This window comes from Cervus elaphus, chromosome 20 (assembly GCF_910594005.1).
Source record: "Cervus elaphus chromosome 20, mCerEla1.1, whole genome shotgun sequence".
In the NCBI taxonomy this organism is placed as follows: Eukaryota; Metazoa; Chordata; class Mammalia; order Artiodactyla; family Cervidae; genus Cervus; species Cervus elaphus.
Window position 1 is genome coordinate 10,407,247 of NC_057834.1, and position 14,065 is coordinate 10,421,311.

Below are 14,065 nucleotides of genomic sequence, written 5' to 3' on the forward strand. Positions count from 1 at the left end.
TAAGGTGGTATTCCTCTGCAGTCGAAGCCAGGGAGAAACCTCTCATCTCGAGTTGATTTTTGGGCCACGGAGCTCTTTCGTGTGGCTTTAGTGACCTCAGGATCCCTCTAGCCTTGAAAGAGTGTTCTTGGGGTTTCTCTGGAGTGCCATCAAGGAAATCAAGGCTCCTTTCATGTGTGATGTGCATCACGGAATTGCTCTGCACGCAGTGCAGGGGAATCGGGCCTCATCTCGCGGCGAGGGGGCAGTCTCATGGTTTTTCTCGAGTTGCGGCGGGAACCTGGGGTATATTCTCGACTTACGACGCGGATGGCCCTTCCACCCACGTGTTTGTTCAGCGACGTCAGGACTCCTGCCTAGTTGCGAGGGACAACTCGCAATTCTCCTCGAGGCTGGGCAGGGCAATTGGGACGCCTCTCCAGCTGAGGCGGGAGACCAAGGGTCCCTTTCCATGTGCCACAGGAATCCTGGGACTCCTATCAAGTTTCACGAGGAGTCAGGCATCGTCTCCTTTGGAGGCACTGATGTCCGCGTACCTCTGGAGTTTTAAAAGGATGTGAGGCCTCCGGTCGCGATTAGGTGGAGAACTAGGTCTTTCTCTGTGGTCTCCACAGGGGATTCAGACATCCTTTCTTCTTGGGAGATGCAAGACGAGCCTGCATTCAAGTCACTGCAGGGATATCCGGCCTTATTTCGCGTCAGGGCATCGCAGTGTCCATTCCACTTGAGGCCGCATAATCAGGGTCCCTCTCACATACCTAGAGCTGAGAGAAGCCTCCTCTTGAGGTGCTTGTGGTAAGGTGGTTTTCCTCTGGAGTCGAAGCCAGGGACTAACCTCTCATCTCGAGTTGATTTTTGGTCCACGGAGCTCTTTCGTGTTGCTACAGTGACCTCAGGATCCCTCCAGCCTTGAAACAGTGTTCTTGGGGTTTTTCTGGAGTGCCATCAAGGAAATCAAGTCTCCTTTCATGTGTGATGTGCAACACGGAATTGCTCTGCACGCAGTACAGGGGAATCGGGCCTCATCTCGTAGCGAGGGGGAAGTCTCATGGTTTTCCTCGAGTTGCGGTGTTAACCTGGGGTATATTCTCGAGTTACGATGGGGATGGCCTTTCCACCCACGTGTTTGTTCAGCAAAGTCAGGACTCCTGCCTAGTTGCGAGGGACAACTCAGGATTCTCCTCGAGGCTTGGCAGGGCAATTGGGACGCCTCTCCAGTTGAGGCGGGAGACCAAGTGTCCTTTCCACGTGCCACAGGAATCCTGGGACTCCTATCAAGTTTCACGAGGAGTCAGGCATCGTCTCCTTTGGAGGCACTGATCTCCGCGTACCTCTGGAGTTTTCAAAGGATGTGAGGCGTCCGGTCGCGATGAGGTGGGGAACTAGGTCTTTCTCTGTGGTCTCCACAGGGGATTCAGACATCCTTTCATCTTGGGAGATGCAAGACGATCCTGCATTCAAGTCACTGCAGGGATATCCGGCCTTATTTCGAGTCAGGGAATCGCGGTGTCCATTCGATTGAGGCCGCAAACTCAGGGTCCCTCTCACATACCTAGAGCTGAGAGAAGCCTCCTCTTGAGGTGCTTGTGGTAAGGTGGTATACCTCTGGAGTCGAAGCCAGGGACTAGTCTCTCATCTCGAGTTGATTTTTGGTCCACGGAGCTCTTTCGTGTAGCTACAGTGACCTCAGGATCCCTCTAGCCTGGAAACAGTGTTCTTGGGGTTTCTCTGGAGTGCCATCAAGGAAATCAAGGCTCCTTTCATGTGTGATGTGCAACACGGAATTGCTCTGCACGCAGTGCAGGGGAATTGGGTCTCTTCTCGCGGCGAGGGGGAAGTCTCATGGTTTTTCTCGAGTTGCGGCGGGAACCTGTGGTATATTCTCGAGTTACGACGGGGATGGCCCTTCCACCCACGTGTTTGTTCAGTGACGACAGGACTCCTGCCTAGTTGCGAGGGACAACTCGGGATTCTCCTCGAGGCTTGGCAAGGCAATTGGGACGCCTCTCCAGCTGAGGCGGGAGACCACGGGTCCCTTTCCACGTGCACAGGAATCCTGGGACTCCTATCAAGTTTCACGAGGAGTCAGGCATCTTCTCCTTTGGAGGCACTGATCTCCGCCTACCTCTGAAGTTTTCAAAGGATGTGAGGCCTCCGGTCGCGATGAGGTGGGGAAGTAGGTCTTTCTCTGTGGTCTCCACAGGGGATTCAGACATACTTTCGTCTTGGGAGATGCAAGACGAGCATGCATTCAAGTCACTGCAGGGATATCCGGTCTTATTTCGAGGCAGGGCATCGCGGTGTCCATTCCACTTGAGGCCGCAAACTCAGGGTCCCTCTCACATACCTAGAGCTGAGAGAAGCCTCCTCTTGAGGTGCTTGTGGTAAGGTGGTATTCCTCTGGAGTTGAAGCCAGGGACTAACCTCTCATCTCGAGTTGATTTTTGGTCCACGGAGCTCTTTCGTGTTGCTGCAGTGACCTCAGGATCCCTCTAGCCTTGAAACAGTGTTCTTGGGGTTTCTCTGGAGTGCCATCAAGGAAATCAAGGCTCCTTTCATGTGTGATGTGCAACACGGAATTGCTCTGCACGCAGTGCAGGGGAGTCGGGCCTCATCTCGCGGCGAGGGGGAAGTCTCATGGTTTTTCTCGAGTTGCGGCGGGAACCTGGGGTATATTCTCGAGTTACGACGGGGATGGCCCTTCCACCCACGTGTTTGTTCAGCGACGTCAGGACTCCTGCCTAGTTGCGAGTGACAACTCGGGATTCTCCTCGAGGCTTGGCAGGGCAATTGGGACGTCTCTCCAGCTGAGGCGGGAGACCAAGTGTCCCTTTCCTCGTGCCACAGGAATCCTGGGACTCCTATCAAGTTTCACGAGGAGTCAGGCATCGTCTCCTTTGGAGGCACTGATCTCCGCGAACCTTTGGAGTATTCAAAGGATGTGAGGCCTCCGGTCGAGATGAGTTGGGGAACTAGGTCTTTCTCTGTGGTCTCCACAGGGGATTCAGTCATCCTTTCGTCTTGGGAGATGCAAGACGAGCCTGAATTCAAGTCACTGCAGGGATATCCGGCCTTATTTTGAGGCAGGGTATCGCAGTGTCCATTCCACTTGAGGCCGCAAACTCAGGGTCCCTCTCACATACCTAGAGCTGAGAGAAGCCTCCTCTTGAGGTGCTTGTGGTAAGGTGGTATTCCTCTGGAGGCGAAGCCAGGTACAAACCTCTCATTTCGAGTTAATTTTTGGTCCACGGAGCTCTTTTGTGTTGCTACAGTGACCTCAGGATCCCTCTAGCCTTGAAACAGTGTTCTTAGGGTTTCTCTGGAGTGCCATCAAGGAAATCAAGGCTCCTTTCATATTTGATGTGTAACACGGAATTGCTCTGCACGCAGTGCAGGGGAATCGGGCCTCATCTCGCGGCGAGGGGGCAGTCTCATGGTTTTTCTCGAGTTGCGGCGGGAACCTGGGGAATATTCTTGAGTTACTACGGGGATGGCCTATCCACCCACGTGTTTGTTCAGCGACGTCAGGACTCCTGCCTAGTTGCGAGGGACAACTCGGGATTCTCCTCGAGGCTTGGCAGGGCATTTGGGACGCCTCTCCAGCTGAAGCGGGAGACCAAGGGTCCCGTTCCACGTGCCACAAGAATCCTGGGACTCCTGTCAAGTTTCACGAGGAGTCAGGCAACGTCTCCTTTGGAGGCACTGATCTCCGCGTACCTCTGGAGTTTTCAAAGGATATGAGGCCTCCGGTCGCGATGAGGTGGGGAACTAGGTCTTTTTCTGTGGTCTCCACAGGGGATTCCGACATCCTTTCGTCTTGGGAGATGCAAGACGAGCCTGCATTCAAGTCAATGCAGGGATATCCAGCCTCATTTCGAGTCAGGGCATCGCGGTGTCCATTCCACTTGAGTCCGCAAACTCAGGGTCCCTCTCACATACCTAGAGCTGAGAGAAGCCTCCTCTTGAGGTGCTTGTGGTAAGGTGGTTTTCCTCTGGAGTCGAAGCCAGGGACTAACCGCTCATCTCGAGTTGATTCTTGGTCCACGGAGTTCTTTCGTTTTGCTACAGTGACCTTAGGATCCCTCTAGCCTTGAAACTGTGTTCTTGGGGTTTCTCTGGAGTGCCATCAAGGAAATCAAGGCTCCTTTCATGTGTGATGTGCTACACGGCATTGCTCTGCACGCAGTGCAGGGGAATCAGGCCTCATTTCGCAGCGAGGGGGAAGTCTCATGGTTTTTCTCGAGTTGCGGCGGGAACCTGGGGTATATTCTCGAGTTACGACGCGGATGGCCCTTCCACACACGTGTTTGTTCAGCGACGTCAGGACTCCTGCCTAGTTGCGAGGGACAACTCGGGATTCTCCTCGAGGCTTGGCAGGGCAACTGGGACGTCTCTCCAGCTGAGGCGGGAGACCAAGGGTCCCTTTCCACGTGCCACAGGAATCCTGGGAACCCCTATCAAGTTTCACGAGGAGTCAGGCATCGTCTCCTTTGGAGGCACTGATCTCCGCGTACCTCTGGAGTTTTCAAAGGATGTGGGGCCTCCGGTCGCCATGAGGTGGGGAACTAGGTCTTTCTCTGTGGTCTCCACAGGGTATTCAGACATCTTTTCATCTTGGGAGATGCAAGACGAGCCTGCATTCAAGTCACTGCAGGGATATCCGGCCGTATTTCGAGCCAGGGCATCGCGGTGTCCATTCCACTTGAGGCTGCACACTCAGGGTCCGTCTCACATACCTAGAGCTGAGAGAAGCCTCCTTTTGAGGTGCTTGTGTTAAGGTGGTATTCCTCTGGAGTCGAAGCCAGGGACTATCCTCTCATCTCGAGTTGATTTTTGTTCCACGGAACTCTTTCTTGTTGCTACAGTGACCTCAGGATCCCTCGAGCCTTGAAACAGTGTTCTTTGGGTTTCTCTGGAGTGTCATCAAGGAAATCAAGGCTCCTTTCATGTGTGATGTGCAACACGGAATTGGTCTGCACACAGTGCAGGGGAATCGGGCCTCATCTCGCGGCGAGGGGAAGTCTCATGGTTTTTCTCGAGTTGTGGTGGGAGCCTGGGGTATATTCTCGAGTTACGACGGGGATGGCCCTTCCACCCATGTGTTTGTTCAGCGACGTCAGGACTCCTGCCTAGTTGCGAGGGACAACTCGGGATTCTCCTCGAGGCTTGGCAGGGCAATTGGGACCCCTCTCCAGCTGAGGCGGGAGACAAAGGGTCCCTTTCCATGTGCCACAGGAATCCTGGGACTCCTATCAAGTTTCACGAGGAGTCAGGCATCGTCTACTTTGGAGGCACTGATCTCCGCGTACCTCTGGAGTTTTCAAAGGATGTGAGGCCTCTGGTCGCGATGAGGTGGAGAACTAGGTCTTTCTCTGTGGTCTCCACAGGGGATTCAGACATCCTTTCATCTTGGGAGATGCAAGACGAGCCTGCATTCAAGTCACTGCAGTGATATCCGGCCGTATTTCGAGTCAGGGCATCGCGGTGTCCATTCCACTTGAGGCCGCAAACTCAGGGTCCCTCTCACATACCTAGAGCTGAGAGAAGCCTCCGCTTGAGGTGCTTGTGGTAAAGTGGTATTCCTCTGGAGTCGAAGCCAGGGACTGACCTCTCATCTCGAGTTGATTTTGGTCCACGGAGCTCTTTCGTGTTGCTACAGTGACCTCAGGATCCCTCTAGCCTTGAAACAGTGTTCTTGGGGTTTCTCTGGAGTGCCATCAAGGAAATCAAGGCTCCTTTCATGTGTGATGTGCAACACGGAATTGCTCTGCACGCAGTGCAGGGGAATCGGGCCTCATCTCGCGGCGAGGGGGAAATCTCATGGTTTTTCTCGAGTTGCCGCGGGAACTTGGGGTATATTCTCGAGTTACGACGGGGATGGCCCTTCCACCCACGTGTTTGTTCAGCGACGTCAGGACTCCTGCCTAGTTGCGAGGGACAACTCGGGATTCTCCTCGAGGCTTGGCAGGGCAATTGGGACGCCTCTCCAGCTGAGGCGGGAGACCAAGGGTCCCTTTCCATGTGCCACAGGAATCCTGGGACTCCTATCAAGTTTCACGAGGAGTCAGGCATCGTCTCCTTTGGAGGCACTGATCTCCGCTTACCTCTGGAGTTTTCAAAGGATGTGAGGCCTCCGGTCGCGATTAGGTGGAGAACTAGGTCTTTCTCTGTGGTCTCCACAGGGGATTCAGACATCCTTTCATCTTGGGAGATGCAAGACGAGCCTGCATTCAAGTCACTGCAGGGATATACGGCCTTATTTCGCGTCAGGGCATCGCAGTTTCCTTCCACTTGAGGCCGCAAACTCAGGGTCCCTCTCACATACCTAGAGCTGAGAGAAGCCTCCTCTTGAGGTGCTTGTGCTAAGGTGGTTTTCCTCTGGAGTCGAAGCCAGGGACTAACCTCTCATCTCCAGTTGATTTTTGGGCCACGGAGCTCTTTCGTGTTGCTGCAGTGACCTTAGGATCCCTCTAGCCTTGAAACAGTGTTCTTGGGGTTTCTCTGGAGTGCCATCAAGGAAATCAAGGCTCCTTTCATGTTTGATGTGCAACATGGAATTGCTCTTCATGCAGTGCAGGAGAGTCGAGCCACATCTCGCGGCGAGGGGGAAGTCTCATGGTTTTTCTCGAGTTGCCGCGGGAACTTGGGGTATATTCTCGAGTTACGACGGGGATGGCCCTTCCACCCACGTGTTTGTTCAGCGACGTCAGGACTCCTGCCTAGTTGCGAGGAACAACTCGGGATTCTCCTCGAGGCTTGGCAGGGCAATTGGGACGCCTCTCCAGCTGAAGCGGGAGTCTAAGGTTCCCGTTCCACGTGCCACAGGAATCCTGGGGCTCCTATCAAGTTTCACGAGGAGTCAGGCAACGTCTCCTTTGGAGGCACTGATCTCCGCGTACCTCTGGAGTTTTCAAAGGATTTGAGGCCTCCGGTCGCGATGAGGTGGGGAACTCGGTCTTTCTCTGTGGTCTGCACAGGGGATTCAGACATCCTTTCGTCTTGGGAGATGCAAGACGAGCCTGCATTCAACTCACTGCAGGGATATCCGGCCTTATTTTGAGTTAGGGCATCGCGGTGTCCATTCCACTTGAGGCCGCAAACTCAGGGTCCCTCTCACATACCTAGAGCTGAGAGAAGCCTCCTCTTGAGGTGCTTGTGGTAAGGTGGTATTCCTCTGGAGTCGAAGCCAGGGACTAACCTCTCATCTCGAGTTGATTTTTGGTCCACGGAGCTCTTTCGTGTTGCTACAGTGACCTCAGGATCCCTCTAGCTTTGAAACAGTGTTCTTGGGGTTTTTCTGGAGTGCCATCAAGGAAATCAAGGCTCCTTTCATGTGTGATGTGCAACAAGGAATTGCTCTGCACGCAGTACAGGGGAATCGGGCCTCATCTCGTAGCGAGGGGGAAGTCTTATGGTTTTCCTCGAGTTGCGGTGGGAACGTGGGGTATATTCTTGAGTTACGATGGGGATGGCCTTTCCACCCACGTGTTTGTTCAGCAATGTCAGGACTCCTGCCTAGTTGCGAGGGACAACTCGGGATTCTCCTCGAGGCTTGGCAGGGCAATTGAGACGCCTCTCCAGTTGAGGCGGGAGACCAAGGGTCCCTTTCCACGTGCCACAGGAATCCTGGGACTCCTATCAAGTTTCACGAGGAGTCAGGCATCGTCTCCTTTGGAGGCACTGATCTCCGCGTACCTCTGGAGTTTTCAAAGGATGTGAGGCCTCCGGTCGCGATGAGGTGGGGAAGTAGGTCTTTCTCTGTGGTCTCCACAGGGGATTCAGACATCCTTTCGTCTTGGGAGATGCAAGACGAGTCTGCATTCAAGTCACTGCAGGGGTATCCGGCCTTATTTCGAGTCAGTGCATCGCAGTGTCCATTCCACTTGAGGCCGCAAACTCAGGGTCCCTCTCACATACCTAGAGCTGAGAGAAGCCTCCTCTTGAGGTGCTTGTGGTAAGGTGGTATTCCTCTGGAATCGAAGCCAGGAACTAACCTCTCATCTCGAGTTGATTTTTGGTCCATGGAGCTCTTTCGTGTTGCTACAGTGACCTCAGGATCCCTCTAGCCTTGAAACAGTGTTCTTGGGTTTTCTCTGGAGTGCCATCAAGGAAATCAAGGCTCCTTTCATGTGTGATGTGCAACACGGAATTGCTCTGCACGCAGTGCAGGGGAATCGGGCCTCATCTCGCGGCGAGGGGGAAATCTCATGGTTTTTCTCGAGTTGCGGCGGGAACCTGGGGTATATTTCCGAGTTATGACGGGGATGGACCTTCCACCAACGTGTTTATTCAGCGACGTCAGGACTCCTGCCTAATTGCGAGGAACAACTCGGGATTCTCCTCGAGGCTTGGCAGGGCAATTGAGACGCCTCTCCAGTTGAGGCGGGAGACCAAGGGTCCCTTTCCACGTGCCACAGGAATCCTGGGGCTCCTATCAAGTTTCACGAGGAGTCAGGCAACATCTCCTTTGGAGGCACTGATCTCCGCGTACCTCTGGAGTTTTCAAAGGATGTGAGGCCTCCGGTCGCGATGAGGTGGGGAAGTCGGTCTTTCTCTGTGGTCTGCACAGGGGATTCAGACATCCTTTCGTCTTGGGAGATGCAAGACGAGCCTGCATTTAACTCACTGCAGGGATATCCGGCCTTATTTTGAGTTAGGGCATCGCGGTGTCCATTCCACTTGAGGCCGCAAACTCAGGGTCCCTCTCACATACCTAGAGCTGAGAGAAGCCTCCTCTTGAGGTGCTTGTGGTAAGGTGGTATTCCTCTGGAGTCGAAGCCAGGGACTAACCTCTCATCTCGAGTTGATTTTTGGTCCACGGAGCTCTTTCGTGTTGCTACAGTGACCTCAGGATCCCTCGAGCCTTGAAACAGTGTTCTTGGGGTTTTTCTGGAGTGCCATCAAGGAAATCAAGGCTCCTTTCATGTGTGATGTGCAACAAGGAATTGCTCTGCACGCAGTACAGGGGAATCGGGCCTCATCTCTTAGCGAGGGGGAAGTCTTATGGTTTTCCTCGAGTTGCGTTGGGAACCTGGGGTATATTCTCGAGTTACGATGGGGATGGCCTTTCCACCCACGTGTTTGTTCAGCAATGTCAGGACTCCTGCCTAGTTGCGAGGGACAACTCGGGATTCTCCTCGAGGCTTGGCAGGGCAATTGAGACGCCTCTCCAGTTGAGGCGGGAGAACAAGGGTCCCTTTCCACGTGCCACAGGAATCCTGGGACTCCTATCAAGTTTCACGAGGAGTCAGGCATCGTCTCCTTTGGAGGCACTGATCTCCGCGTACCTCTGGAGTTTTCAAAGGATGTGAGGCCTCCGGTCGCGATGAGGTGGGGAAGTAGGTCTTTCTCTGTGGTCTCCACAGGGGATTCAGACATCCTTTCGTCTTGGGAGATGCAAGACGAGTCTGCATTCAAGTCACTGCAGGGGTATCCGGCCTTATTTCGAGTCAGTGCATCGCGGTGTCCATTCCACTTGAGGCCGCAAACTCAGGGTCCCTCTCACATACCTAGAGCTGAGAGAAGCCTCCTCTTGAGGTGCTTGTGGTAAGGTGGTATTCCTCTGGAATCGAAGCCAGGGACTAACCTCTCATCTCGAGTTGATTTTTGGTCCATGGAGCTCTTTCGTGTTGCTACAGTGACCTCAGGATCCCTCTAGCCTTGAAGCAGTGTTCTTGGGGTTTCTCTGGAGTGCCATCAAGGAAATCAAGGCTCCTTTCATGTGTGATGTGCAACACGGAATTGCTCTGCACGCAGTGCAGGGGAATCGGGCCTCATCTCGCGGCGAGGGGGAAGTCTCATGGTTTTTCTCGAGTTGCGGCGGGAACCTTGGGTATATTCTCGAGTTACGACGGGGATGGCCCTTCCACCCACGTGTTTGTTCAGCGACGTCAGGACTCTTGCCTAGTTGCGAGGGACAACTCGTGATTCTCCTCGAGGCTTGGCAGGGCAATTGGGCCGCCTCTCCAGCTGAGGCGGGAGACCAAGTGTCCCTTTCCATGTGCCACAGGAATCCTGGGACTCCTATCAAGTTTCACGAGGAGTCAGGCATCGTCTCCTTTGGAGGCACTGATCTCCGCTTACGTCTGGAGTTTTCAAAGAATGTGAGGCCTCCGGTCGCGATTAGGTGGAGAACTAGGTCTTTCTCTGTGGTCTCCACAGGGAATTCAGACATCCTTTCTTCTTGGGAGATGCAAGACGAGCCTGCATTCAAGTCACTGCAGGGATATCCGGGCTTATTTCGCGTCAGGGCATCGCAGTGTCCATTCCACTTGAGGCCGCAAAATCAAGGTCCCTCTCACATACCTAGATCTGAGAGAAGCCTCCTCTTGAGGTGCTTGTGGTAAGGTGGTATTCCTGTGGAGTCGAAGCCAGGGACTAACCTCTCATCTCGAGTTGATTTTTGGGCCACCGAGCTCTTTCGTGTTGCTGCAGTGACATTAGGATCCCTTTGGCCTTGAAACAGTGTTCTTGGGGTTTCTCTGGAGTGCCATCAAGGAAATCAAGGCTCCTTTCATGTTTGATGTGCAACATGGAATTGCTCTTCATGCAGTGCAGGAGAGTCGAGCCTCATCTCGCGGCGAGGGGGAAGTCTCATGGTTTTTCTCGAGTTGCGGCGGGAACCTGGGGTATATTTCCGAGTTATGACGGGGATGGACCTTCCACCCACGTGTTTGTTCAGCGACGTCAGGACTCCTGCCTAGTTGCGAGGAACAACTCGGGATTCTCCTCGAGGCTTGGCAGGGCAATTGGGACGCCTCTCCAGCTGAAGCGGGAGACTAAGGGTACCGTTCCACGTGCCACAGGAATCCTGGGGCTCATATCAAGTTTCACGAGGAGTCAGGCAACGTCTCCTTTGGAGGCACTGATCTCCGCGTACCTCTGGACTTTTCACAGGATGTGAGGCCTCCGGTCGCGATGAGGTGGGGAACTCGGTCTTTCTCTGTGGTCTGCACAGGGGATTCAGACATCCTTTCGTCTTGGGAGATCCAAGACGAGCCTGCATTCAAGTCACTGCAGGGATATCCGGCCTTATTTTGAGTTAGGGCATCGCGGTGTCCATTCCACTTGAGACCGCAAACTCAGTGTCCCTCTCACATACCTAGAGCTGAGAGAAGCCTCCTCTTGAGGTGCTTGTGGTAAGGTGATATTACTCTGGAGTCGAAGCCAGGGACTAACCTCTCATCTCGGGTTGATTTTTGGTCCACGGAGCTCTTTCGTGTTGCTACAGTGACCTCAGGATCCCTCGAGCCTTGAAACAGTGTTCTTGGGGTTTTTCTGCAGTGCCATCAAGGAAATCAAGGCTCCTTTCATGTGTGATGTGCAACACGGAATTGCTCTGCACGCAGTACAGGGGAATCGGGCCTCATCTCGTAGCGAGGGGGAAGTCTCATGGTTTTCCTCGAGTTGCGGTGGGAACCTGGGGTATATTCTCGAGTTACGATGGGGATGGCCTTTCCACCCACGTGTTTGTTCAGCAATGTCAGGACTCCTGCCTAGTTGCGAGGGACAACTCGGGATTCTCCTCGAGGCTTGGCAGGGCAATCGGGACGCCTCTCCAGTTGAGGCGGGAGACCAAGGTCCCTTTCCACGTGCCACAGGAATCCTGGGACTCCTATCAAGTTTCACGAGGAGTCAGGCATCGTCTCCTTTGGAGGCACTGATCTCCGCGTACCTCTGGAGTTTTCAAAGAATGTGAGGCCTCCGGTCGCGATGAGGTGGGGAAGTAGGTCTTTCTCTGTGGTCTCCACAGGGGATTCAGACATCCTTTCGTCTTGGGAGATGCAAGACGAGTCTGCATTCAAGTCACTGCAGGGGTATCCGGCCTTATTTCGAGTCAGTGCATCGCGGTATTCATTTCACTTGAGGCCGCAAACTCAGGGTCCCTCTCACATACCTAGAGCTGAGAGAAGCCTCCTCTTGAGGTGCTTGTGGTAAGGTGGTATTCCTCTGGAGTCGAAGCCAGAGACTAACCTCTCATCTCGAGTTGATTTTTGGGCCACGGAGCTCTTTCGTGTTGCTAAAGTGACATCAGGATTCCTCTAGCCTTGAAACAGTGTTCTTGGGGTTTCTCTGGAGTGCCATCAAGGAAATCAAGGCTCCTTTCATGTGTGATGTGCAACACGGAATTGCTCTGCACGCAGTGCAGGGGAATCGGGCCTCATCTCGCGGCGAGGGGGAAGTCTCATGGTTTTTCTCGAGTTGCGGCGGGAACCTGGGGTATATTCTCGAGTTACGACGGGGATGGCCCTTCCAGCCACGTGTTTGTTCAGCGACGTCAGGACTCTTGCCTAGTTGCGAGGGACAACTCGCGATTCTCCTCGAGGCTTGGCAGGGCAATTGGGACGCCTCTCCAGCTGAGGCGGGAGACCAAGTGTCCCTTTCCATGTGCCACAGGAATCCTGGGACTCCTATCAAGTTTCTCGAGGAGTCAGGCATCGTCTCCTTTGGAAGCACTGATCTCCGCTTACCTCTGGAGTTTTCAAAGGATGTGAGGCCTCCGGTCGCGATTAGGTGGAGAACTAGGTCTTTCTCTGTGGTCTCCACAGGGGATTCAGACATCCTTTCTTCTTGGGAGATGCAAGACGAGCCTGCATACAAGTCACTGCAGGGATATCCGGCCTTATTTCGCGTCAGGGCATCGCAGTGTCCATTCCACTTGAGGCCGCAAACTCAGGGTCCCTCTCACATACCTAGAGCTGAGAGAAGCCTCCTCTTGAGGTGCTTGTGCTAAGGTGGTTTTCCTCTGGAGTCGAAGCCAGGGACTAACCTCTCATCTCGAGTTGATTTTTGGGCCACGGAGCTCTTTCATGTTGCTACAGTGACCTCAGGATCCCTCGAGCCTTGAAACAGTGTTCTTGGGGTTTTTCTGGAGTGCCATCAAGGAAATCAAGGCTCCTTTCATGTGTGATGTGCAACACGGAATTGCTCTGCACGCAGTACAGGGGAATCGGGCCTCATCTCGTAGCGAGGGGGAAGTCTCATGGTTTTCCTCGAGTTGCGGTGGGAACCTGGGGTATATTCTCGAGTTACGATGGGGATGGCCTTTCCACACACGTGTTTGTTCAGCAATGTCAGGACTCCTGCCTAGTTGCGAGGGACAACTCGGGATTCTCCTCCAGGCTTGGCAGGGCAATTGGGACGCCTCTCCAGTTGAGGCGGGAGACCAAGGGTCCCTTTCCACGTGCCACAGGAATCCTGGGACTCCTATCAAGTTTCACGAGGAGTCAGGCATCGTCTCCTTTGGAGGCACTGATCTCCGCGTACCTCTGGAGTTTTCAAAGGATGTGAGGCCTCCGGTCGCGATGAGGTGGGGAACTAGGTCTTTCTCTGTAGTCTCCACAGGGGATTCAGACATCCTTTCGTCTTGGGAGATTCAAGACGAGTCTGCATTCAAGTCACTGCAGGGGTATCCGGCCTTATTTCGAGTCAGTGCATCGCGGTGTCCATTCCACTTGAGGCCGCAAACTCAGGGTCCCTCTCACATACCTAGAGCTGAGAGAAGCCTCCTCTTGAGGTGCTTGTGGTAAGGTGGTATTCCTCTGGAGTCGAAGCCAGGGACTAACCTCTCATCTCGAGTTGATTTTTGGTCCATGGAGCTCTTTCGTGTTGCTACAGTGACCTCAGGATCCCTCGAGCCTTGAAACAGTGTTCTTGGGGTTTCTCTGGAGTGCCATCAAGGAAATCAAGGCTCCTTTCATGTGTGATGTGCAACACGGAATTGCTCTGCACGCAGTGCAGGGGAATCGGGCCTCATCTCGCGGCGAGGGGGAAGTCTCATGGTTTTTCTCGAGTTGCGGCGGGAACCTGGGGTATAATCTTGAGTTACGACGGGAATGGCCCTTCCACCCACGTGTTTGCTCAGCGACGTCCGGACTCCTGCCTAGTTGCGAGGGACAACTCGAGATTCTCCTCGAGGCTTGGCAGGGCAATTGGGACGCCTCTCCAGCTGAGGCGTGAGACCAAGGGTCCCTTTCCACGTGCCACAGGAATCCTGGGACTCCTAACAAGTTTCACGAGGAGTCAGGCATCGTCTCATTTGGAGGCACTGATCTCTGCATACCTC